We start from the raw sequence: 26,788 nt of genomic DNA, 5'->3' as shown, positions 1-26,788 counted from the left end.
GGGGATTGTGGTGATGTGCGGATTGTTGTGATGTGGGGATTGTTGTGATGTGTGGATTGTTGTGATGTGTGGATTGTTGTGATGTGTGGATTGTTGTGATGTGTGGATTGTTGCGATGTGCGGATTGTTGCGATGTGCGGATTGTTGCGATGTGTGGATTGTTGCGATGTGTGGATTGTTGCGATGTGCGGATTGTTGCGATGTGTGGATTGTTGTGATGTGGGGATTGTTGTGATGTGGGGATTGTTGCGATGTGGGGATTGTTGTGATGTGGGGATTGTTGTGATGTGCGGATTGTGGCCATTAGCGGATTGTTGTGATGTGGGGATTGTTGCGATGTGTGGATTGTTGTGATGTGGGGATTGTTGTGATGTGGGGATTGTGGCCATTAGCGGATTGTTGTGATGTGGGGATTGTCGCGATGTGTGGATTGTTGTGATGCGTGGATTGTGGCCATTTGCGGATTGTTGTGATGTGGGGATTGTTGTGATGTGCGGATTGTTGTGATGTGTGGATTGTTGTGATGTGTGGATTGTTGTGAAGTGTGGATTGTTGTGATGTGTGGATTGTTGCGATGTGCGGATTGTTGCAATGTGCGGATTGTTGTGATGTGCGGATTGTTGTGATGTGCGGATTGTTGCGATGTGCGGATTGTTGCGATGTGCGGATTGTTGCGATGTGTGGATTGTTGCGATGTGTGGATTGTTGCGATGTGCGGATTGTTGCGATGTGTGGATTGTTGTGATGTGGGGATTGTTGTGATGTGGGGATTGTTGTGATGTGGGGATTGTTGTGATGTGGGGATTGTTGCGATGTGGGGATTGTTGCGATGTGGGGATTGTTGTGATGTGCGGATTGTGGCCATTAGCGGATTGTTGTGATGTGGGGATTGTTGCGATGTGTGGATTGTTGTGATGTGGGGATTGTTGTGATGTGGGGATTGTGGCCATTAGCGGATTGTTGTGATGTGGGGATTGTTGCGATGTGTGGATTGTTGTGATGCGTGGATTGTGGCCATTTGCGGATTGTTGTGATGTGGGGATTGTTGTGATGTGTGGATTGTTGTGATGTGTGGATTGTTGCGATGTGTGGATTGTTGCGATGCGTGGATTGTGGCCATTTGCGGATTGTTGTGATGTGGGGATTGTTGTGATGTGGGGATTGTTGTGATGTGGGGATTGTTGTGATGTGCGGATTGTTGTGATGTGTGGATTGTTGTGATGTGCGGATTGTTGTGATGTGCGGATTGTTGTGATGTGCGGATTGTTGTGATGTGCGGATTGTTGTGATGTGCGGATTGTTGTGATGTGCGGATTGTTGTGATGTGGGGATTGTTGTGATGTGGGGATTGTTGTGATGTGCGGATTGTGACCATTTGCGGATTGTGACCATTTGCGGATTGTTGTGATGTGGGGATTGTTGTGATGTGTGGATTGTTGTGATGCGTGGATTGTGGCCATTTGCGGATTGTTGTGATGTGTGGATTGTTGTGATGTGTGGATTGTTGTGATGTGTGGATTGTTGTGATGTGTGGATTGTTGTGATGTGTGGATTGTTGTGATGTGTGGATTGTTGCGATGTGGGGATTGTTGCGATGTGGGGATTGTTGCGATGTGGGGATTGTTGCGATGTGGGGATTGTTGTGATGTGCGGATTGTTGTGATGTGCGGATTGTTGTGATGTGTGTATTGTTGTGATGTGCGTCAGTTGTGATGTGTGGATTGTGACCATTTGTGGATTGTTGCGATGTGGGGATTGTTGTGATGTGCGGATTGTTGTGATGTGCGGATTGTTGTGATGTGCGGATTGTTGTGATGTGCGGATTGTTCTGATGTGCGGATTGTTGTGATGTGCGGATTGTTGTGATGTGCGGATTGTTGTGATGTGCGGATTGTTGTGATGTGCGGATTGTTGTGATGTGCGGATTGTTGTGATGTGTGGATTGTTGTGATGTGCAGATTGTGACCATTTGCGGATTGTTGTGACGTGGGGATTGTTGTGATGTGTGGATTGTTGTGATGTGTGGATTGTTGTGATGTGTGGATTGTTGTGATGTGTGGATTGTTGTGATGTGCGGATTGTGACCATTTGCGGATTGTTGTGATGTGGGGATTGTTGCGATGTGGGGATTGTTGTGATGTGGGGATTGTTGTGATGTGGGGATTGTGGCCATTAGCGGATTGTTGTGATGTGTGGATTGTTGTGATGTGGGGATTGTTGTGATGTGGGGATTGTTGTGATGTGGGGATTGTTGTGATGTGGGGATTGTTGTGATGTGGGGATTGTTGTGATGTGGGGATTGTTGTGATGTGGGGATTGTGGCCATTAGCGGATTGTTGTGATGTGGGGATTGTTGCGATGTGTGGATTGTTGTGATGTGGGGATTGTTGTGATGTGGGGATTGTGGCCATTAGCGGATTGTTGTGATGTGGGGATTGTTGCGATGTGTGGATTGTTGTGATGCGTGGATTGTGGCCATTTGCGGATTGTTGTGATGTGGGGATTGTTGTGATGTGTGGATTGTTGCGATGTGTGGATTGTTGTGATGCGTGGATTGTGGCCATTTGCGGATTGTTGTGATGTGGGGATTGTTGTGATGTGTGGATTGTTGTGATGTGCGGATTGTTGTGATGTGCGGATTGTTGTGATGTGCGGATTGTTGTGATGTGCGGATTGTTGTGATGTGCGGATTGTTGTGATGTGCGGATTGTTGTGATGTGCGGATTGTTGTGATGTGGGGATTGTTGTGATGTGCGGATTGTGACCATTTGCGGATTGTGACCATTTGCGGATTGTTGTGATGTGGGGATTGTTGTGATGTGTGGATTGTTGTGATGCGTGGATTGTGGCCATTTGCGGATTGTTGTGATGTGTGGATTGTTGTGATGTGTGGATTGTTGTGATGTGTGGATTGTTGTGATGTGGGGATTGTTGCGATGTGGGGATTGTTGCGATGTGGGGATTGTTGCGATGTGGGGATTGTTGCGATGTGGGGATTGTTGTGATGTGCGGATTGTTGTGATGTGTGTATTGTTGTGATGTGCGTCAGTTGTGATGTGTGGATTGTGACCATTTGTGGATTGTTGCGATGTGGGGATTGTTGTGATGTGCGGATTGTTGTGATGTGCGGATTGTTGTGATGTGCGGATTGTTGTGATGTGCGGATTGTTCTGATGTGCGGATTGTTGTGATGTGCGGATTGTTGTGATGTGCGGATTGTTGTGATGTGCGGATTGTTGTGATGTGCGGATTGTTGTGATGTGCGGATTGTTGTGATGTGTGGATTGTTGTGATGTGCAGATTGTGACCATTTGCGGATTGTTGTGACGTGGGGATTGTTGTGATGTGTGGATTGTTGTGATGTGTGGATTGTTGTGATGTGTGGATTGTTGTGATGTGCGGATTGTGACCATTTGCGGATTGTTGTGATGTGGGGATTGTTGCGATGTGGGGATTGTTGTGATGTGGGGATTGTTGTGATGTGGGGATTGTGGCCATTAGCGGATTGTTGTGATGTGTGGATTGTTGTGATGTGGGGATTGTTGTGATGTGGGGATTGTTGTGATGTGGGGATTGTTGTGATGTGGGGATTGTTGTGATGTGGGGATTGTTGTGATGTGTGGATTGTTGTGATGTGGGGATTGTGGCCATTAGCGGATTGTTGTGATGTGGGGATTGTTGCGATGTGTGGATTGTTGTGATGCGTGGATTGTGGCCATTTGCGGATTGTTGTGATGTGGGGATTGTTGTGATGTGTGGATTGTTGCGATGTGTGGATTGTTGCGATGTGTGGATTGTTGCGATGTGCGGATTGTTGCGATGTGCGGATTGTTGCGATGTGCGGATTGTTGCGATGTGCGGATTGTTGCGATGTGTGGATTGTTGCGATGTGTGGATTGTTGCGATGTGCGGATTGTTGCGATGTGTGGATTGTTGTGATGTGGGGATTGTTGCGATGTGGGGATTGTTGCGATGTGGGGATTGTTGTGATGTGGGGATTGTTGTGATGTGGGGATTGTTGTGATGTGCGGATTGTGGCCATTAGCGGATTGTTGTGATGTGGGGATTGTTGCGATGTGTGGATTGTTGTGATGTGGGGATTGTTGTGATGTGGGGATTGTGGCCATTAGCGGATTGTTGTGATGTGGGGATTGTTGCGATGTGTGGATTGTTGTGATGCGTGGATTGTGGCCATTTGCGGATTGTTGTGATGTGGGGATTGTTGTGATGTGTGGATTGTTGTGATGTGTGGATTGTTGCGATGTGGGGATTGTTGTGATGTGTGGATTGTTGTGATGTGCGGATTGTGACCATTTGCGGATTGTTGTGATGTGCGGATTGTTGTGATGTGCGGATTGTTGTGATGTGCGGATTGTTGTGATGTGCGGATTGTTGTGATGTGCGGATTGTTGTGATGTGCGGATTGTTGTGATGTGCGGATTGTTGTGATGTGCGGATTGTGGCCATTTGCGGATTGTTGTGATGTGCGGATTGTTGTGATGTGGGGATTGTGGCCATTAGCGGATTGTTGTGAAGTGGGGATTGTTGCGATGTGTGGATTGTTGTGATGCGTGGATTGTGGCCATTTGCGGATTGTTGTGATGTGGGGATTGTTGTGATGTGTGGATTGTTGTGATGTGTGGATTGTTGCGATGTGGGGATTGTTGTGATGTGGGGATTGTTGTGATGTGCGGATTGTGACCATTTGCGGATTGTTGTGATGTGGGGATTGTTGCGATGTGGGGATTGTTGCGATGTGGGGATTGTTGTGATGTGGGGATTGTTGTGATGTGCGGATTGTGGCCATTAGCGGATTGTTGTGATGTGGGGATTGTTGCGATGTGTGGATTGTTGTGATGTGGGGATTGTTGTGATGTGGGGATTGTGGCCATTAGCGGATTGTTGTGATGTGGGGATTGTTGCGATGTGTGGATTGTTGTGATGCGTGGATTGTGGCCATTTGCGGATTGTTGTGATGTGGGGATTGTTGTGATGTGTGGATTGTTGTGATGTGTGGATTGTTGCGATGTGGGGATTGTTGTGATGTGTGGATTGTTGTGATGTGCGGATTGTGACCATTTGCGGATTGTTGTGATGTGCGGATTGTTGTGATGTGCGGATTGTTGTGATGTGCGGATTGTTGTGATGTGCGGATTGTTGTGATGTGCGGATTGTTGTGATGTGCGGATTGTTGTGATGTGCGGATTGTGGCCATTTGCGGATTGTTGTGATGTGCGGATTGTTGTGATGTGGGGATTGTGGCCATTAGCGGATTGTTGTGATGTGGGGATTGTTGCGATGTGTGGATTGTTGTGATGCGTGGATTGTGGCCATTTGCGGATTGTTGTGATGTGGGGATTGTTGTGATGTGTGGATTGTTGTGATGTGTGGATTGTTGCGATGTGGGGATTGTTGTGATGTGGGGATTGTTGTGATGTGCGGATTGTGACCATTTGCGGATTGTTGTGATGTGCGGATTGTTGTGATGTGCGGATTGTTGTGATGTGCGGATTGTTGTGATGTGCGGATTGTTGTGATGAGCGGATTGTTGTGATGTGAGGATTGTTGTGATGTGCGGATTGTGGCCATTTGCGGATTGTTGTGATGTGCGGATTGTTGTGATGTGCGGATTGTTGTGATGTGCGGATTGTTGTGATGTGCGGATTGTTGTGATGTGCGGATTGTTGTGATGTGCGGATTGTTGTGATGTGCGGATTGTTGTGATGTGCGGACAGTTACGATGTGTGGATTGTTGTGATGTGGGGATTGTGGCCATTTGCGGATTGTTGTGATGTGCGGATTGTTGTGATGTGCGGATTGTTGTGATGTGCGGATTGTTGTGATGTGCGGATTGTTGTGATGTGCGGATTGTTGTGATGTGCGGATTGTTGTGATGTGCGGATTGTTGTGATGTGCGGATTGTTGTGATGTGCGGATTGTTGTGATGTGCGGATTGTTGTGATGTGGGGATTGCTGTGATGTGGGGATTGTTGTGATGTGGGGATTGTTGCGATGTGGGGATTGTTGCGATGTGGGGATTGTTGCGATGTGGGGATTGTTGCGATGTGCGGATTGTTGTGATGTGCGGATTGTTGTGATGTGCGGATTGTTGTGATGTGTGGATTGTTGTGATGTGCGGATTGTTGTGATGTGCGGATTGTTGTGATGTGCGGATTGTTGTGATGTGTGGATTGTTGTGATGTGCAGATTGTGACCATTTGCGGATTGTTGTGATGTGGGGATTGTTGTGATGTGTGGATTGTTGTGATGTGTGGATTGTTGTGATGTGTGGATTGTTGTGATGTGCGGATTGTGACCATTTGCGGATTGTTGTGATGTGGGGATTGTTGCGATGTGGGGATTGTTGTGATGTGGGGATTGTTGTGATGTGGGGATTGTGGCCATTAGCGGATTGTTGTGATGTGTGGATTGTTGTGATGTGGGGATTGTTGTGATGTGGGGATTGTTGTGATGTGGGGATTGTTGTGATGTGGGGATTGTTGTGATGTGGGGATTGTTGTGATGTGTGGATTGTTGTGATGTGGGGATTGTGGCCATTAGCGGATTGTTGTGATGTGGGGATTGTTGCGATGTGTGGATTGTTGTGATGCGTGGATTGTGGCCATTTGCGGATTGTTGTGATGTGGGGATTGTTGTGATGTGTGGATTGTTGTGATGTGTGGATTGTTGCGATGTGTGGATTGTTGCGATGTGCGGATTGTTGCGATGTGCGGATTGTTGCGATGTGCGGATTGTTGCGATGTGCGGATTGTTGCGATGTGTGGATTGTTGCGATGTGTGGATTGTTGCGATGTGCGGATTGTTGCGATGTGTGGATTGTTGTGATGTGGGGATTGTTGCGATGTGGGGATTGTTGCGATGTGGGGATTGTTGTGATGTGGGGATTGTTGTGATGTGGGGATTGTTGTGATGTGCGGATTGTGGCCATTAGCGGATTGTTGTGATGTGGGGATTGTTGCGATGTGTGGATTGTTGTGATGTGGGGATTGTTGTGATGTGGGGATTGTGGCCATTAGCGGATTGTTGTGATGTGGGGATTGTTGCGATGTGTGGATTGTTGTGATGCGTGGATTGTGGCCATTTGCGGATTGTTGTGATGTGGGGATTGTTGTGATGTGTGGATTGTTGTGATGTGTGGATTGTTGCGATGTGGGGATTGTTGTGATGTGTGGATTGTTGTGATGTGCGGATTGTGACCATTTGCGGATTGTTGTGATGTGCGGATTGTTGTGATGTGCGGATTGTTGTGATGTGCGGATTGTTGTGATGTGCGGATTGTTGTGATGTGCGGATTGTTGTGATGTGCGGATTGTTGTGATGTGCGGATTGTTGTGATGTGCGGATTGTGGCCATTTGCGGATTGTTGTGATGTGCGGATTGTTGTGATGTGGGGATTGTGGCCATTAGCGGATTGTTGTGAAGTGGGGATTGTTGCGATGTGTGGATTGTTGTGATGCGTGGATTGTGGCCATTTGCGGATTGTTGTGATGTGGGGATTGTTGTGATGTGTGGATTGTTGTGATGTGTGGATTGTTGCGATGTGGGGATTGTTGTGATGTGGGGATTGTTGTGATGTGCGGATTGTGACCATTTGCGGATTGTTGTGATGTGGGGATTGTTGCGATGTGGGGATTGTTGCGATGTGGGGATTGTTGTGATGTGGGGATTGTTGTGATGTGCGGATTGTGGCCATTAGCGGATTGTTGTGATGTGGGGATTGTTGCGATGTGTGGATTGTTGTGATGTGGGGATTGTTGTGATGTGGGGATTGTGGCCATTAGCGGATTGTTGTGATGTGGGGATTGTTGCGATGTGTGGATTGTTGTGATGCGTGGATTGTGGCCATTTGCGGATTGTTGTGATGTGGGGATTGTTGTGATGTGTGGATTGTTGTGATGTGTGGATTGTTGCGATGTGGGGATTGTTGTGATGTGTGGATTGTTGTGATGTGCGGATTGTGACCATTTGCGGATTGTTGTGATGTGCGGATTGTTGTGATGTGCGGATTGTTGTGATGTGCGGATTGTTGTGATGTGCGGATTGTTGTGATGTGCGGATTGTTGTGATGTGCGGATTGTTGTGATGTGCGGATTGTGGCCATTTGCGGATTGTTGTGATGTGCGGATTGTTGTGATGTGGGGATTGTGGCCATTAGCGGATTGTTGTGATGTGGGGATTGTTGCGATGTGTGGATTGTTGTGATGCGTGGATTGTGGCCATTTGCGGATTGTTGTGATGTGGGGATTGTTGTGATGTGTGGATTGTTGTGATGTGTGGATTGTTGCGATGTGGGGATTGTTGTGATGTGGGGATTGTTGTGATGTGCGGATTGTGACCATTTGCGGATTGTTGTGATGTGCGGATTGTTGTGATGTGCGGATTGTTGTGATGTGCGGATTGTTGTGATGTGCGGATTGTTGTGATGAGCGGATTGTTGTGATGTGAGGATTGTTGTGATGTGCGGATTGTGGCCATTTGCGGATTGTTGTGATGTGCGGATTGTTGTGATGTGCGGATTGTTGTGATGTGGGGATTGTTGTGATGTGCGGATTGTTGTGATGTGCGGATTGTTGTGATGTGCGGATTGTTGTGATGTGCGGATTGTTGTGATGTGCGGACAGTTACGATGTGTGGATTGTTGTGATGTGGGGATTGTGGCCATTTGCGGATTGTTGTGATGTGCGGATTGTTGTGATGTGCGGATTGTTGTGATGTGCGGATTGTTGTGATGTGCGGATTGTTGTGATGTGCGGATTGTTGTGATGTGCGGATTGTTGTGATGTGCGGATTGTTGTGATGTGCGGATTGTTGTGATGTGGGGATTGCTGTGATGTGGGGATTGTTGTGATGTGGGGATTGTTGCGATGTGGGGATTGTTGCGATGTGGGGATTGTTGCGATGTGGGGATTGTTGCGATGTGCGGATTGTTGCGATGTGCGGATTGTTGCGATGTGCGGATTGTTGCGATGTGTGGATTGTTGTGATGTGGGGATTGTTGTGATGTGGGGATTGTTGCGATGTGGGGATTGTTGTGATGTGTGGATTGTTGCGATGTGGGGATTGTTGCGATGTGGGGATTGTTGTGATGTGCGGATTGTGGCCATTAGCGGATTGTTGTGATGTGGGGATTGTTGCGATGTGTGGATTGTTGTGATGTGCGGATTGTTGCGATGTGGGGATTGTTGTGATGTGCGGATTGTGGCCATTAGCGGATTGTTGTGATGTGGGGATTGTTGCGATGTGTGGATTGTTGTGATGTGCGGATTGTTGTGATGTGTGGATTGTGGCCATTTGCGGATTGTTGTGATGTGGGGATTGTTGTGATGTGGGGATTGTTGTGATGTGCGGATTGTGGCCATTAGCGGATTGTTGTGATGTGTGGATTGTTGTGATGTGCGGATTGTTGTGATGTGTGGATTGTGGCCATTCGCGGATTGTTGTGATGTGGGGATTGTTGCGATGTGGGGATTGTTGTGATGTGCGGATTGTGGCCATTAGCGGATTGTTGTGATGTGTGGATTGTTGTGATGTGCGGATTGTTGTGATGTGTGGATTGTGGCCATTCGCGGATTGTTGTGATGTGGGGATTGTGGCCATTAGCGGATTGTTGTGATGTGTGGATTGTTGTGATGTGTGGATTGTGGCCATTTGCGGATTGTTGTGATGTGTGGATTGTTGCGATGTGTGGATTGTTGTGATGTGTGGATTGTTGCGATGTGGGGATTGTTGTGATGTGCGGATTGTGGCCATTTGCGGATTGTTGTGATGTGTGGATTGTTGCGATGTGTGGATTGTGGCCATTTGCGGATTGTTGTGATGTGGGGATTGTTGCGATGTGGGGATTGTTGTGATGTGTGGATTGTTGCGATGTGGGGATTGTTGTGATGTGCGGATTGTGGCCATTTGCGGATTGTTGTGATGTGTGGATTGTTGCGATGTGTGGATTGTGGCCATTTGCGGATTGTTGTGATGTGTGGATTGTTGCGATGTGTGGATTGTTGCGATGTGCGGATTGTGGCCATTTGCGGATTGTTGTGATGTGTGGATTGTTGCGATGCGTGGATTGTTGCCATTTGCGGATTGTTGTGATGTGTGGATTGTTGTGATGTGTGGATTGTGGCCATTTGCGGATTGTTGTGATGTGTGGATTGTTGTGATGTGCGGATTGTGGCCATTTGCGGATTGTTGTGATGTGTGGATTGTTGTGATGTGCGGATTGTGGCCATTTGCGGATTGTTGTGATGTGGGGATTGTTGTGATGTGGGGATTGTTGTGATGTGGGGATTGTTGTGATGTGGGGATTGTTGTGATGTGGGGATTGTTGTGATGTGTGGATTGTTGTGATGTGTGGATTGTTGTGATGTGGGGATTGTTGTGATGTGGGGATTGTTGTGATGTGTGGATTGTTGTGATGTATGGTTTGTTGTGATGTGGGGATTGTTGCGATGTATGGTTTGTTGTGATGTGGGGATTGTTGCGATGTGCGGATTGTTGTGATGTGCGGATTGTTGTGATGTGCGGATTGATGTGATGTGTGGATTGTTGTGCTGTGCGGATTGTTGTGATGTGGGGATTGTTGTGATGTGGGGATTGTTGTGATGTGGGGATTGTTGTGATGTGGGGATTGTTGCGATGTGGGGATTGTTGCGATGTGGGGATTGTTGCGATGTGGGGATTGTTGTGATGTGCGGATTGTTGCGATGTGCGGATTGTTGCGATGTGCGGATTGTTGCGATGTGTGGATTGTTGTGATGTGGGGATTGTTGTGATGTGGGGATTGTTGCGATGTGGGGATTGTTGTGATGTGTGGATTGTTGCGATGTGGGGATTGTTGCGATGTGGGGATTGTTGTGATGTGCGGATTGTGGCCATTAGCGGATTGTTGTGATGTGGGGATTGTTGCGATGTGTGGATTGTTGTGATGTGCGGATTGTTGCGATGTGGGGATTGTTGTGATGTGCGGATTGTGGCCATTAGCGGATTGTTGTGATGTGGGGATTGTTGCGATGTGTGGATTGTTGTGATGTGCGGATTGTTGTGATGTGTGGATTGTGGCCATTTGCGGATTGTTGTGATGTGGGGATTGTTGTGATGTGGGGATTGTGGCCATTAGCGGATTGTTGTGATGTGTGGATTGTTGTGATGTGCGGATTGTTGTGATGTGTGGATTGTGGCCATTCGCGGATTGTTGTGATGTGGGGATTGTGGCCATTAGCGGATTGTTGTGATGTGTGGATTGTTGTGATGTGTGGATTGTGGCCATTTGCGGATTGTTGTGATGTGTGGATTGTTGCGATGTGTGGATTGTTGCGATGTGGGGATTGTTGCGATGTGGGGATTGTTGCGATGTGGGGATTGTTGCGATGTGGGGATTGTTGTGATGTGCGGATTGTGGCCATTTGCGGATTGTTGTGATGTGTGGATTGTTGCGATGTGTGGATTGTTGCGATGTGCGGATTGTGGCCATTTGCGGATTGTTGTGATGTGTGGATTGTTGCGATGCGTGGATTGTTGCCATTTGCGGATTGTTGTGATGTGTGGATTGTTGTGATGTGTGGATTGTGGCCATTTGCGGATTGTTGTGATGTGTGGATTGTTGTGATGTGCGGATTGTGGCCATTTGCGGATTGTTGTGATGTGTGGATTGTTGTGATGTGCGGATTGTGGCCATTTGCGGATTGTTGTGATGTGTGGATTGTTGTGATGTGCGGATTGTGGCCATTTGCGGATTGTTGTGATTTGTGGATTGTTGCGATGCGTGGATTGTTGTGATGTGCGGATTGTTGCGATGTGTGGATTATTGTGATGTGTGGATTGTTGCGATGTGCGGATTGTTGCGATGTGTGGATTGTTGCGATGTGGGGATTGTTGCGATGTGGGGATTGTTGCGATGTGGGGATTGTTGCGATGTGGGGACTGTTGTGATGTGGGGATTGTTGTGATGTAGGGATTGTTGTGATGTGGGGATTGTTGTGATGTGCGGATTGTGGCCATTAGCGGATTGTTGTGATGTGGGGATTGTTGCGATGTGTGGATTGTTGTGATGTGGGGATTGTTGTGATGTGGGGATTGTGGCCATTAGCGGATTGTTGTGATGTGGGGATTGTTGCGATGTGTGGATTGTTGTGATCCGTGGATTGTGGCCATTTGCGGATTGTTGTGATGTGGGGATTGTTGTGATGTGCGGATTGTTGTGATGTGTGGATTGTTGTGATGTGTGGATTGTTGTGATGTGTGGATTGTTGCGATGTGCGGATTGTTGTGATGTGCGGATTGTTGCGATGTGCGGATTGTTGCGATGTGCGGATTGTTGCGATGTGTGGATTGTTGTGATGTGTGGATTGTTGTGATGTGTGGATTGTTGCGATGTGCGGATTGTTGCGAAGTGTGGATTGTTGTGATGTGCGGATTGTTGCGATGTGGGGATTGTTGTGATGTGGGGATTGATGTGATGTGCGGATTGTGGCCATTAGCGGATTGTTGTGATGTGGGGATTGTTGCGATGTGTGGATTGTTGTGATGTGGGGATTGTGGCCATTAGCGGATTGTTGTGATGTGGGGATTGTTGCGATGTGTGGATTGTTGTGATGCGTGGATTGTGGCCATTTGCGGATTGTTGTGATGTGGGGATTGTTGTGATGTGTGGATTGTTGTGATGTGTGGATTGTTGTGATGTGTGGATTGTTGCGATGTGGGGATTGTTGCGATGTGTGGATTGTTGTGATGTGTGGATTGTTGTGATGTGTGGATTGTTGTGATGTGTGGATTGTTGTGATGTGTGGATTGTGGCCATTTGCGGATTGTTGTGATGTGTGGATTGTTGTGATGTGCGGATTGTGGCCATTTGCGGATTGTTGTGATGTGTGGATTGTTGTGATGTGCGGATTGTGGCCATTTGCGGATTGTTGTGATGTGTGGATTGTTGTGATGTGCGGATTGTGGCCATTTGCGGATTGTTGTGATGTGTGGATTGTTGCGATGCGTGGATTGTTGTGATGTGCGGATTGTTGCGATGTGTGGATTATTGTGATGTGTGGATTGTTGCGATGTGCGGATTGTTGCGATGTGTGGATTGTTGTGATGTGGGGATTGTTGCGATGTGGGGATTGTTGCGATGTGGGGATTGTTGCGATGTGGGGATTGTTGTGATGTAGGGATTGTTGTGATGTGGGGATTGTTGTGATGTGCGGATTGTGGCCATTAGCGGATTGTTGTGATGTGGGGATTGTTGCGATGTGTGGATTGTTGTGATGTGGGGATTGTTGTGATGTGGGGATTGTGGCCATTAGCCGATTGTTGTGATGTGGGGATTGTTGCGTTGTGTGGATTGTTGTGATGTGTGGATTGTTGTGATGTGTGGATTGTTGCGATGTGCGGATTGTTGTGATGTGCGGATTGTTGCGATGTGCGGATTGTTGCCATGTGTGGATTGTTGTGATGTGTGGATTGTTGTGATGTGTGGATTGTTGCGATGTGCGGATTGTTGCGATGTGTGGATTGTTGTGATGTGCGGATTGTTGCGATGTGGGGATTGTTGTGATGTGGGGATTGATGTGATGTGCGGATTGTGGCCATTAGCGGATTGTTGTGATGTGGGGATTGTTGCGATGTGTGGATTGTTGTGATGTGGGGATTGTGGCCATTAGCGGATTGTTGTGATGTGGGGATTGTTGCGATGTGTGGATTGTTGTGATGCGTGGATTGTGGCCATTTGCGGATTGTTGTGATGTGGGGATTGTTGTGATGTGTGGATTGTTGTGATGTGTGGATTGTTGTGATGTGTGGATTGTTGCGATGTGGGGATTGTTGTGATGTGTGGATTGTTGTGATGTGTGGATTGTTGTGATGTGTGGATTGTTGTGATGTGTGGATTGTTGCGATGTGCGGATTGTTGCGATGTGCGGATTGTTGCGATGTGCGGATTGTTGCGATGTGTGGATTGTTGTGATGTGCGGATTGTTGCGATGTGGGGATTGTTGTGATGTGGGGATTGATGTGATGTGCGGATTGTGGCCATTAGCGGATTGTTGTGATGTGGGGATTGTTGCGATGTGCGGATTGTTGTGATGTGCGGATTGTTGTGATGAGCGGATTGTTGTGATGTGCGGATTGTGGCCATTTGCGGATTGTTGTGATGTGCGGATTGTTGTGATGTGCGGATTGTTGTGATGTGCGGATTGTTGTGATGTGCGGACAGTTACGATGTGTGGATTGTTGTGATGTGGGGATTGTGGCCATTTGCGGATTGTTGTGATGTGCGGATTGTTGTGATGTGCGGATTGTTGTGATGTGCGGATTGTTGTGATGTGCGGATTGTTGTGATGTGCGGATTGTTGTGATGTGGGGATTGTTGTGATGTGGGGATTGTTGTCATGTGCGGATTGTTGTGATCTGAGGATTGTTGTGATGTGGGGATTGTTGTGATGTGCGGATTGTGACCATTTGCGGATTGTTGTGATGTGGGGATTGTTGTGATGCGTGGATTGTTGTGATGCGTGGATTGTGGCCATTTGCGGATTGTTGTGATGTGGGGATTGTTGTGATGTGTGGATTGTTGTGATGTGTGGATTGTTGTGATGTGTGGATTGTTGTGATGTGTGGATTGTTGTGATGTGTGGATTGTTGTGATGTGTGGATTGTTGTGATGTGGGGATTGTGGCCATTAGCGGATTGTTGTGATGTGGGGATTGTTGTGATGTGGGGATTGTTGTGATGTGTGGATTGTTGTGATGTGTGGATTGTTGTGATGTGTGGATTGTTGTGATGTGGGGATTGTTGTGATGTGGGGATTGTTGTGATGTGGGGATTGTTGTGATGTATGGATTGTTGTGATGTATGGATTGTTGTGATGTATGGATTGTTGTGATGTGTGGATTGTTGTGATGTGGGGATTGTTGTGATGTGGGGATTGTTGCGATGTGGGGATTGTTGCGATGTGGGGATTGTTGTGATGTGTGGATTGTTGTGATGTGTGGATTGTTGTGATGTGGGGATTGTTGTGATGTGGGGATTGTTGTGATGTGTGGATTGTTGTGATGTGGGGATTGTTGTGATGTGGGGATTGTTGTGATGTGTGGATTGTTGTGATGTGTGGATTGTTGTGATGTGGGGATTGTTGTGATGTGGGGATTGTTGTGATGTGGGGATTGTTGTGATGTGGGGATTGTTGTGATGTGGGGATTGTTGTGATGTGGGGATTGTTGTGATGTGGGGATTGTTGTGATGTGTGGATTGTTGTGATGTGGGGATTGTTGTGATGTGGGGATTGTTGTGATGTGTGGATTGTTGTGATGTGGGGATTGTTGTGATGTGGGGATTGTTGTGATGTGTGGATTGTTGTGATGTATGGTTTGTTGTGATGTGGGGATTGTTGCGATGTGCGGATTGTTGTGATGTGCGGATTGTTGTGATGTGCGGATTGATGTGATGTGTGGATTGTTGTGCTGTGCGGATTGTTGTGATGTGGGGATTGTTGTGATGTGGGGATTGTTGTGATGTGGGGATTGTTGCGATGTGGGGATTGTTGCGATGTGGGGATTGTTGCGATGTGGGGATTGTTGCGATGTGGGGATTGTTGTGATGTGTGGATTGTTGTGATGTGGGGATTGTTGTGATGTGGGGATTGTTGCGATGTGGGGATTGTTGTGATGTGTGGATTGTTGCGATGTGGGGATTGTTGCGATGTGGGGATTGTTGTGATGTGCGGATTGTGGCCATTAGCGGATTGTTGTGATGTGGGGATTGTTGCGATGTGTGGATTGTTGTGATGTGCGGATTGTTGCGATGTGGGGATTGTTGTGATGTGCGGATTGTGGCCATTAGCGGATTGTTGTGATGTGGGGATTGTTGCGATGTGTGGATTGTTGTGATGTGCGGATTGTTGTGATGTGTGGATTGTGGCCATTTGCGGATTGTTGTGATGTGGGGATTGTTGTGATGTGGGGATTGTGGCCATTAGCGGATTGTTGTGATGTGTGGATTGTTGTGATGTGCGGATTGTTGTGATGTGTGGATTGTGGCCATTCGCGGATTGTTGTGATGTGGGGATTGTGGCCATTAGCGGATTGTTGTGATGTGTGGATTGTTGTGATGTGTGGATTGTGGCCATTTGCGGATTGTTGTGATGTGTGGATTGTTGCGATGTGTGGATTGTTGCGATGTGGGGATTGTTGCGATGTGGGGATTGTTGCGATGTGTGGATTGTTGCGATGTGGGGATTGTTGTGATGTGCGGATTGTGGCCATTTGCGGATTGTTGTGATGTGTGGATTGTTGCGATGTGTGGATTGTTGCGATGTGCGGATTGTGGCCATTTGCGGATTGTTGTGATGTGTGGATTGTTGCGATGCGTGGATTGTTGCCATTTGCGGATTGTTGTGATGTGTGGATTGTTGTGATGTGTGGATTGTGGCCATTTGCGGATTGTTGTGATGTGTGGATTGTTGTGATGTGCGGATTGTGGCCATTTGCGGATTGTTGTGATGTGTGGATTGTTGTGATGTGCGGATTGTGGCCATTTGCGGATTGTTGTGATGTGTGGATTGTTGTGATGTGCGGATTGTGGCCATTTGCGGATTGTTGTGATTTGTGGATTGTTGCGATGCGTGGATTGTTGTGATGTGCGGATTGTTGCGATGTGTGGATTATTGTGATGTGTGGATTGTTGCGATGTGCGGATTGTTGCGATGTGTGGATTGTTGCGATGTGGGGATTGTTGCGATGTGGGGATTGTTGCGATGTGGGGACTGTTGTGATGTGGGGATTGTTGTGATGTAGGGATTGTTGTGATGTGGGGATTGTTGTGATGTGCGGATTGTGGCCATTAGCGGATTGTTGTGATGTGGGGATTGTTGCGATGTGTGGATTGTTGTGATGTGGGGATTGTTGTGATGTGGGGATTGTGGCCATTAGCGGATTGTTGTGATGTGGGGATTGTTGCGTTGTGTGGATTGTTGTGATCCGTGGATTGTGGCCATTTGCGGATTGTTGTGATGTGGGGATTGTGGTGATGTGCGGATTGTTGTGATGTGTGGATTGTTGTGATGTGTGGATTGTTGTGATGTGTGGATTGTTGCGATGTGCGGATTGTTGTGATGTGCGGATTGTTGCGATGTGCGGATTGTTGCGATGTGCGGATTGTTGCGATGTGTGGATTGTTGTGATGTGTGGATTGTTGTGATGTGTGGATTGTTGCGATGTGCGGATTGTTGCGAAGTGTGGATTGTTGTGATGTGCGGATTGTTGCGATGTGGGGATTGTTGTGATGTGGGGATTGATGTGATGTGCGGATTGTGGCCATTAGCGGATTGTTGTGATGTGGGGATTGTTGCGATGTGTGGATTGTTGTGATGTGGGGATTGTGGCCATTAGCGGATTGTTGTGATGTGGGGATTGTTGCGATGTGTGGATTGTTGTGATGCGTGGATTGTGGCCATTTGGGGATTGTTGTGATGTGGGGATTGTTGTGATGTGTGGATTGTTGTGATGTGTGGATTGTTGTGATGTGTGGATTGTTGCGATGTGGGGATTGTTGCGATGTGTGGATTGTTGTGATGTGTGGATTGTTGTGATGTGTGGATTGTTGCGATGTGCGGATTGTTGCGATGTGTGGATTGTTGTGATGTGCGGATTGTTGCGATGTGCGGATTGTTGCGATGTGGGGATTGTTGTGATGTGGGGATTGATGTGATGTGCGGATTGTGGCCATTAGCGGATTGTTGTGATGTGGGGATTGTTGCGATGTGTGGATTGTTGTGATGTGGGGATTGTGGCCATTAGCGGATTGTTGTGATGTGGGGATTGTTGCGATGTGTGGATTGTTGTGATGCGTGGATTGTGGCCATTTGCGGATTGTTGTGATGTGGGGATTGTTGTGATGTGTGGATTGTTGTGATGTGTGGATTGTTGCGATGTGGGGATTGTTGTGATGTGTGGATTGTTGTGATGTGTGGATTGTTGTGATGTGCGGATTGTTGTGATGTGCGGATTGTTGTGATGTGCGGATTGTGACCATTTGCGGATTGTTGTGATGTGCGGATTGTTGTGATGTGCGGATTGTTGTGATGTGCGGATTGTGACCATTTGCGGATTGTTGTGATGTGCGGATTGTGGTGATGTGCGGATTGTGGTGATGTGCGGATTGTTGTGATGTGCGGATTGTTGTGATGTGCGGATTGTGACCATTTGCGGATTGTGACCATTTGCGGATTGTTGTGATGTGCGGATTGTTGTGATGTGCGGATTGTGGTGATGTGCGGATTGTTGTGATGTGCGGATTGTTGTGATGTGCGGATTGTTGTGATGTGCGGATTGTTGTGATGTGCGGATTGTGGTGATGTGCGGATTGTGGTGATGTGCGGATTGTGGTGATGTGCGGATTGTGGTGATGTGCGGATTGTGGTGATGTGCGGATTGTGGTGATGTGCGGATTGTGGTGATGTGCGGATTGTGGTGATGTGCGGATTGTTGTGATGTGCGGATTGTTGTGATGTGCGGATTGTGGTGATGTGGGGATTGTTGCGATGTGTGGATTGTTGCGATGTGTGGATTGTTGCGATGTGCGGATTGTGACCATTTGCGGATTGATGTGATGTGTGGATTGTTGTGATGTGTGGATTGTTGTGATGTGGGGATTGTTGTGATGTGGGGATTGTTGTGATGTGCGGATTGTTGTGATGTGCGGATTGTTGTGATGTGCGGATTGTTGTGATGTGCGGATTGTTGTGATGTGCGGATTGTTGTGATGTGCGGATTGTTGTGATGTGCGGATTGTTGTGATGGGCGGATTGTTGTGATGGGCGGATTGTTGTGATGGGCGGAATGTTGTGATGGGCGGACTGTTGTGATGGGCGGACTGTTGTGATGGGCGGACTGTTGTGATGGGCGGACTGTTGTGATGGGCGGACTGTTGTGATGGGCGGACTGTTGTGATGGGCGGACTGTTGTGATGGGCGGACTGTTGTGATGGGCGGACTGTTGTGATGGGCGGACTGTTGTGATGGGCGGACTGTTGTGATGGGCGGACTGTTGTGATGTGCGGACTGTTGTGATGTGCGGACTGTTGTGATGTGCGGACTGTTGTGATGTGCGGACTGTTGTGATGTGCGGACTGTTGTGATGTGCGGACTGTTGTGATGTGCGGACTGTTGTGATGTGCGGACTGTTGTGATGTGCGGACTGTTGTGATGTGCGGACTGTTGTGATGTGCGGACTGTTGTGATGTGCGGACTGTTGTGATGTGCGGACTGTTGTGATGTGCGGACTGTTGTGATGTGCGGACTGTTGTGATGTGCGGACTGTTGTGATGTGCGGACTGTTGTGATGTGCGGACTGTTGTGATGTGCGGACTGTTGTGATGTGCGGACTGTTGTGATGTGCGGATTGTTGTGATGTGCGGATTGTTGTGATGAGCGGATTGTTGTGATGAGCGGATTGTTGTGATGTGAGGATTGTTGTGATGTGCGGATTGTGGCCATTTGCGGATTGTTGTGATGTGCGGATTGTTGTGATGTGGGGATTGTTGTGATGTGCGGATTGTTGTGATGTGCGGATTGTTGTGATGTGCGGATTGTTGTGATGTGCGGATTGTTGTGATGTGCGGATTGTTGTGATGTGGGGATTGTTGTGATGTGCGGATTGTTGTGATGTGCGGATTGTTGTGATGTGCGGATTGTTGTGATGTGCGGATTGTTGTGATGTGCGGATTGTTGTGATGTGCGGATTGTTGTGATGTGCGGATTGTTGTGATGTGCGGACAGTTACGATGTGTGGATTGTTGTGATGTGGGGATTGTGGCCATTTGCGGATTGTTGTGATGTGGGGATTGTTGTGATGTGGGGATTGTTGTGATGTGCGGATTGTTGTGATGTGCGGATTGTTGTGATGTGCGGATTGTTGTGATGTGCGGATTGTTGTGATGTGCGGATTGTTGTGATGTGCGGATTGTTGTGATGTGCGGATTGTTGTGATGTGCGGATTGTTGTGATGTGCGGATTGTTGTGATGTGCGGATTGTTGTGATCTGAGGATTGTTGTGATGTGGGGATTGTTGTGATGTGGGGATTGTTGTGATGTGCGGATTGTGACCATTTGCGGATTGTTGTGATGTGGGGATTGTTGTGATGTGTGGATTGTTGTGATGCGTGGATTGTGGCCATTTGCGGATTGTTGTGATGTGGGGATTGCTGTGATGTGTGGATGGTTGTGATGTGTGGATTGTTGTGATGTGTGGATTGTTGCGATGTGCGGATTGTGGCCATTTGCGGATTGTTGTGATGTGCGGATTGTTGTGATGTGCGGATTGTGGCCATTTGCGGATTGTGGCCATTTGCGGATTGTTGTGATGTGCGGATTGTTGTGATGTGCGGATTGTTGTGATGTGCGGATTGTTGTGATGTGCGGATTGTTGTGATGTGCGGATTGTTGTGATGTGCGGATTGTTGTGATGTGCGGATTGTTGTGATGTGCGGATTGTTGTGATGTGCGGATTGTGACCATTTGCGGATTGTTGTGACGTGGGGATTGTTGTGATGTGTGGATTGTTGTGATGTGGGGATTGTTGTGATGTGGGGATTGTTGTGATGTGGGGATTGTTGTGATGTGGGGATTGTTGTGATGTGGGGATTGTTGTGATGTGGGGATTGTTGCGATGTGTGGATTGTTGTGATGTGTGGATTGTTGTGATGTGGGGATTGTTGTGATGTGGGGATTGTTGTGATGTGGGGATTGTTGTGATGTGGGGATTGTTGTGATGTGGGGATTGTTGTGATGTGGGGATTGTTGTGATGTGGGGATTGTTGTGATGTGTGGATTGTTGTGATGTGTGGATTGTTGTGATGTGTGGATTGTTGTGATGTGTGGATTGTTGTGATGTGTGGATTGTTGTGATGTGTGGATTGTTGTGATGTGGGGATTGTTGCGATGTGGGGATTGTTGTGATGTGTGGATTGTTGTGATGTGGGGATTGTGGCCATTAGCGGATTGTTGTGATGTGTGGATTGTTGTGATGTGGGAATTGTTGCGATGTGGGGATTGTTGTGATGTGTGGATTGTTGTGATGTGGTGATTGTGGCCATTAGCGGATTGTTGTGATGTGGGGATTGTTGCGATGTGCGGATTGTTGTGATGTGTGGATTGTTGTGATGTGCGGATTGATGTGATGTGTGGATTGTTGTGATGTGTGGATTGTTGTGATGTGTGGATTGTTGTGATGTGGGGATTGTTGTGATGTGGGGATTGTTGTGATGTGGGGATTGTTGCGATGTGGGGATTGTTGCGATGTGTGGATTGTTGTGATGTGCGGATTGTTGTGATGTGTGGATTGTTGTGATGTGTGGATTGTTGTGATGTGTGGATTGTTGTGATGTGTGGATTGTTGTGATGTGTGGATTGTTGTGATGTGTGGATTGTTGTGATGTGTGGATTGTTGTGATGTGTGGATTGTTGCGATGTGGGGATTGTTGCGATGTGGGGAATGTTGTGATGTGTGGATTGTTGTGATGTGGGGATTGTGGCCATTAGCGGATTGTTGTGATGTGTGGATTGTTGTGATGTGGGAATTGTTGCGATGTGGGGATTGTTGTGATGTGTGGATTGTTGTGATGTGTGGATTGTTGTGATGTGTGGATTGTTGTGATGTGGGGATTGTGGCCATTAGCGGATTGTTGTGATGTGGGGATTGTTGCGATGTGCGGATTGTTGTGATGTGTGGATTGTTGTGATGTGCGGATTGATGTGATGTGTGGATTGTTGTGATGTGCGGATTGATGTGATGTGTGGATTGTTGTGATGTGCGGATTGTTGTGATGTGCGGATTGTTGTGATGTGCGGATTGTTGTGATGTGCGGATTGTTGTGATGTGGGGATTGTGGTGATGTGGGGATTGTGGTGATGTGGGGATTGTTGTGATGTGCGGATTGTTGCGATGTGTGGATTGTTGCGATGTGCGGATTGTTGCGATGTGCGGATTGTTGCGATGTGCGGATTGTTGCGATGTGTGGATTGTTGTGATGTGGGGATTGTTGCGATGTGGGGATTGTTGTGATGTGGGGATTGTTGCGATGTGGGGATTGTTGCGATGTGGGGATTGTTGCGATGTGGGGATTGTTGTGATGTGCGGATTGTGGCCATTAGCGGATTGTTGTGATGTGCGGATTGTTGTGATGTGCGGATTGTTGTGATGTGTGGATTGTTGTGATGTGCGGATTGTTGTGATGTGGGGATTGTTGCGATGTGGGGATTGTTGCGATGTGGGGATTGTTGCGATGTGGGGATTGTTGCGATGTGGGGATTGTTGCGATGTGGGGATTGTTGCGATGTGGGGATTGTTGCGATGTGGGGATTGTTGTGATGTGTGGATTGTTGTGATGTGTGGATTGTTGTGATGTGGGGATTGTTGCGATGTGGGGATTGTTGTGATGTGTGGATTGTTGTGATGTGTGGATTGTTGTGATGTGGGGATTGTGGCCATTAGCGGATTGTTGTGATGTGTGGATTGTTGTGATGTGGGAATTGTTGCGATGTGGGGATTGTTGTGATGTGTGGATTGTTGTGATGTGTGGATTGTTGTGATGTGGGGATTGTGGCCATTAGCGGATTGTTGTGATGTGGGGATTGTTGCGATGTGCGGATTGTTGTGATGTGTGGATTGTTGTGATGTGCGGATTGATGTGATGTGTGGATTGTTGTGATGTGCGGATTGTTGTGATGTGTGGATTGTTGTGATGTGTGGATTGTTGTGATGTGGGGATTGTTGTGATGTGGGGATTGTTGTGATGTGGGGATTGTTGTGATGTGCGGATTGTTGTGATGTGCGGATTGTTGTGATGTGGGGATTGTTGTGATGTGGGGATTGTTGTGATGTGTGGATTGTTGTGATGTGTGGATTGTTGTGATGTGTGGATTGTTGTGATGTGTGGATTGTTGTGATGTGGGGATTGTTGCGATGTGTGGATTGTTGTGATGTGGGGATTGTGGCCATTAGCGGATTGTTGTGATGTGTGGATTGTTGTGATGTGGGAATTGTTGCGATGTGGGGATTGTTGTGATGTGTGGATTGTTGTGATGTGTGGATTGTTGTGATGTGGGGATTGTGGCCATTAGCGGATTGTTGTGATGTGGGGATTGTTGCGATGTGTGGATTGTTGTGATGTGTGGATTGTTGTGATGTGCGGATTGATGTGATGTGTGGATTGCTGTGATGTGCGGATTGTTGTGATGTGTGGATTGTTGTGATGTGGGGATTGTTGTGATGTGGGGATTGTTGTGATGTGGGGATTGTTGTGATGTGGGGATTGTTGCGATGTGGGGATTGTTGCGATGTGGGGATTGTTGTGATGTGCGGATTGTTGCGATGTGCGGATTGTTGCGATGTGCGGATTGTTGCGATGTGTGGATTGTTGTGATGTGGGGATTGTTGTGATGTGGGGATTGTTGCGATGTGGGGATTGTTGCGATGTGGGGATTGTTGTGATGTGCGGATTGTTGCGATGTGCGGATTGTTGCGATGTGCGGATTGTTGCGATGTGCGGATTGTTGCGATGTGTGGATTGTTGTGATGTGGGGATTGTTGTGATGTGGGGATTGTTGCGATGTGGGGATTGTTGTGATGTGTGGATTGTTGCGATGTGGGGATTGTTGCGATGTGGGGATTGTTGCGATGTGGGGATTGTTGTGATGTGCGGATTGTGGCCATTAGCGGATTGTTGTGATGTGGGGATTGTTGCGATGTGTGGATTGTTGTGATGTGCGGATTGTGGCCATTTGCGGATTGTTGTGATGTGGGGATTGTTGTGATGTGCGGATTGTTGTGATGTGGGGATTGTTGTGATGTGTGGATTGTGGCCATTTGCGGATTGTTGTGATGTGTGGATTGTTGCGATGTGTGGATTGTTGTGATGTGGGGATTGTTGCGATGTGGGGATTGTTGCGATGTGGGGATTGTTGTGATGTGTGGATTGTTGCGATGTGGGGATTGTTGTGATGTGCGGATTGTGGCCATTTGCGGATTGTTGTGATGTGTGGATTGTTGCGATGTGTGGATTGTGGCCATTTGCGGATTGTTGTGATGTGGGGATTGTTGCGATGTGGGGATTGTTGTGATGTGTGGATTGTTGCGATGTGGGGATTGTTGCGATGTGGGGATTGTTGTGATGTGCGGATTGTGGCCATTAGCGGATTGTTGTGATGTGGGGATTGTTGCGATGTGTGGATTGTTGTGATGTGCGGATTGTGGCCATTTGCGGATTGTTGTGATGTGGGGATTGTTGTGATGTGCGGATTGTTGTGATGTGGGGATTGTTGTGATGTGTGGATTGTGGCCATTTGCGGATTGTTGTGATGTGTGGATTGTTGCGATGTGTGGATTGTTGTGATGTGGGGATTGTTGCGATGTGGGGATTGTTGCGATGTGGGGATTGTTGTGATGTGTGGATTGTTGCGATGTGGGGATTGTTGTGATGTGCGGATTGTGGCCATTTGCGGATTGTTGTGATGTGTGGATTGTTGCGATGTGTGGATTGTGGCCATTTGCGGATTGTTGTGATGTGTGGATTGTTGCGATGTGTGGATTGTTGCGATGTGCGGATTGTGGCCATTTGCGGATTGTTGTGATGTGTGGATTGTTGCGATGCGTGGATTGTGGCCATTTGCGGATTGTTGTGATGTGTGGATTGTTGTGATGTGCGGATTGTGGATATTTGCGGATTGTTGTGATGTGTGGATTGTTGTGATGTGCGGATTGTGGCCATTTGCGGATTGTTGTGATGTGTGGATTGTTGTGATGTGCGGATTGTGGCCATTTGCGGATTGTTGTGATGTGTGGATTGTTGTGATGTGTGGATTGTGGCCATTTGCGGATTGTTGTGATGTGTGGATTGTTGTGATGTGCGGATTGTGGCCAATTGCGGATTGTTGTGATGTGTGGATTGTTGTGATGTGTGGATTGTGGCCATTAGCGGATTGTTGTGATGTGGGGATTGTTGTGATGTGTGGATTGTGGTGATGTGTGGATTGTGGTGATGTGCGGATTGTGGCCATTAGCGGATTGTTGTGATGTGGGGATTGTTGTGATGTGGGGATTGTTGTGATGTGTGGATTGTGGTGATGTGCGGATTGTGGCCATTAGCGGATTGTTGTGATGTGTGGATTGTGGTGATGTGCGGATTGTGGCCATTAGCGGATTGTTGTGATGTGGGGATTGTTGTGATGTGGGGATTGTTGTGATGTGGGGATTGTTGTGATGTGGGGATTGTTGTGCTGTGGGGATTGTTGTGCTGTGGGGATTGTTGTGATGTGTGGATTGTGGTGATGTGCGGATTGTGGGCATTAGCGGATTGTTGTGATGTGGGGATTGTTGTGATGTGGGGATTGTTGTGATGTGGGGATTGTTGTGATGTGGGGATTGTTGTGCTGTGGGGATTGTTGTGCTGTGGGGATTGTTGTGATGTGTGGATTGTGGTGATGTGCGGATTGTGGCCATTAGCGGATTGTTGTGATGTGGGGATTGTTGTGATGTGTGGATTGTGGCCATTAGCGGATTGTTGTGATGTGGGGATTGTTGTGATGTGGGGATTGTTGTGATGTGGGGATTGTTGTGATGTGGGGATTGTTGTGCTGTGGGGATTGTTGTGCTGTGGGGATTGTTGTGCTGTGGGGATTGTTGTGCTGTGGGGATTGTTGTGCTGTGGGGATTGTGGTGATGTGCGGATTGTGGCCATTAGCGGATTGTTGTGATGTGGGGATTGTTGTGATGTGTGGATTGTGGCCATTAGCGGATTGTTGTGATGTGGGGATTGTTGTGATGTGGGGATTGTGGTGATGTGCGGATTGTGGCCATTAGCGGATTGTTGTGATGTGGGGATTGTTGTGATGTGGGGATTGTTGTGATGTGGGGATTGTTGTGATGTGGGGATTGTTGTGATGTGGGGATTGTTGTGATGTGGGGATTGTTGTGCTGTGGGGATTGTTGTGCTGTGGGGATTGTTGTGATGTGGGGATTGTTGTGATGTATGGATTGTTGCGATGTGCGGACAGTTGTGATGTGTGGATTGTTGTGATGTGCGGATTGTTGTGATGTGCGGATTGTTGTGATGTGCGGATTGTGGCCATTTGGGGATTGTTGTGATGTGTGGATTGTTGTGATGTGCGGATTGTGGCCATTTGGGGATTGTTGTGATGTGGGGATTGTTGTGATGTGGGGATTGTTGTGATGTGCGGACACTTACGATGTGTGGATTGTTGTGATGTGCGGATTGTTGTGATGTGCGGATTGTTGTGATGTGGGGATTGTTGTGATGTGGGGATTGTTGTGAAGTGCGGATTGTGGCCATTTGGGGATTGTTGTGATGTGCGGATTGTTGTGATGTGCGGATTGTTGTGATGTGCGGATTGTGGCCATTTGGGGATTGTTGTGATGTGCGGATTGTTGTGATGTGCGGATTGTTGTGATGTGCGGATTGTTGTGATGTGCGGATTGTTGTGATGTGCGGATTGTTGTGATGTGCGGATTGTTGTGATGTGGGGATTGTTGTGATGTGGGGATTGTTGTGATGTGGGGATTGTTGTGATGTGGGGTTTGTTGTGATGTGGGGTTTGTTGTGATGTGGGGATTGTTGTGATGAGTGGATTGTTGTGATGTGTGGATTGTTGTGATGTGTGGATTGTTGTGATGTGGGGATTGTTGTGATGTGCGGACACTTACGATGTGTGGATTGTTGTGATGTGCGGATTGAGGTGATGTGCGGATTGTTGTGATGTGTGGATTGTTGTGAT

The 26,788-nt window shown here is 47.6% G+C and overlaps 1 protein-coding gene across 7 annotated transcripts in view; it reads right to left on the bottom strand.

The window, feature by feature from the left end:
• LOC137378393 (DENN domain-containing protein 3-like) overlaps nucleotides 1–26,788 on the bottom strand; it is a 211,245-nt gene that overhangs the window by 38,868 nt on the left and 145,589 nt on the right. The window lies entirely within an intron of this gene.

This window comes from Heterodontus francisci, chromosome 16 (genome assembly GCF_036365525.1).
Source record: "Heterodontus francisci isolate sHetFra1 chromosome 16, sHetFra1.hap1, whole genome shotgun sequence".
In the NCBI taxonomy this organism is placed as follows: domain Eukaryota; kingdom Metazoa; phylum Chordata; class Chondrichthyes; order Heterodontiformes; family Heterodontidae; genus Heterodontus; species Heterodontus francisci.
Note: the sequence above shows the minus strand (reverse complement) of the source record. Positions and strands in the feature narration are given on the sequence as shown.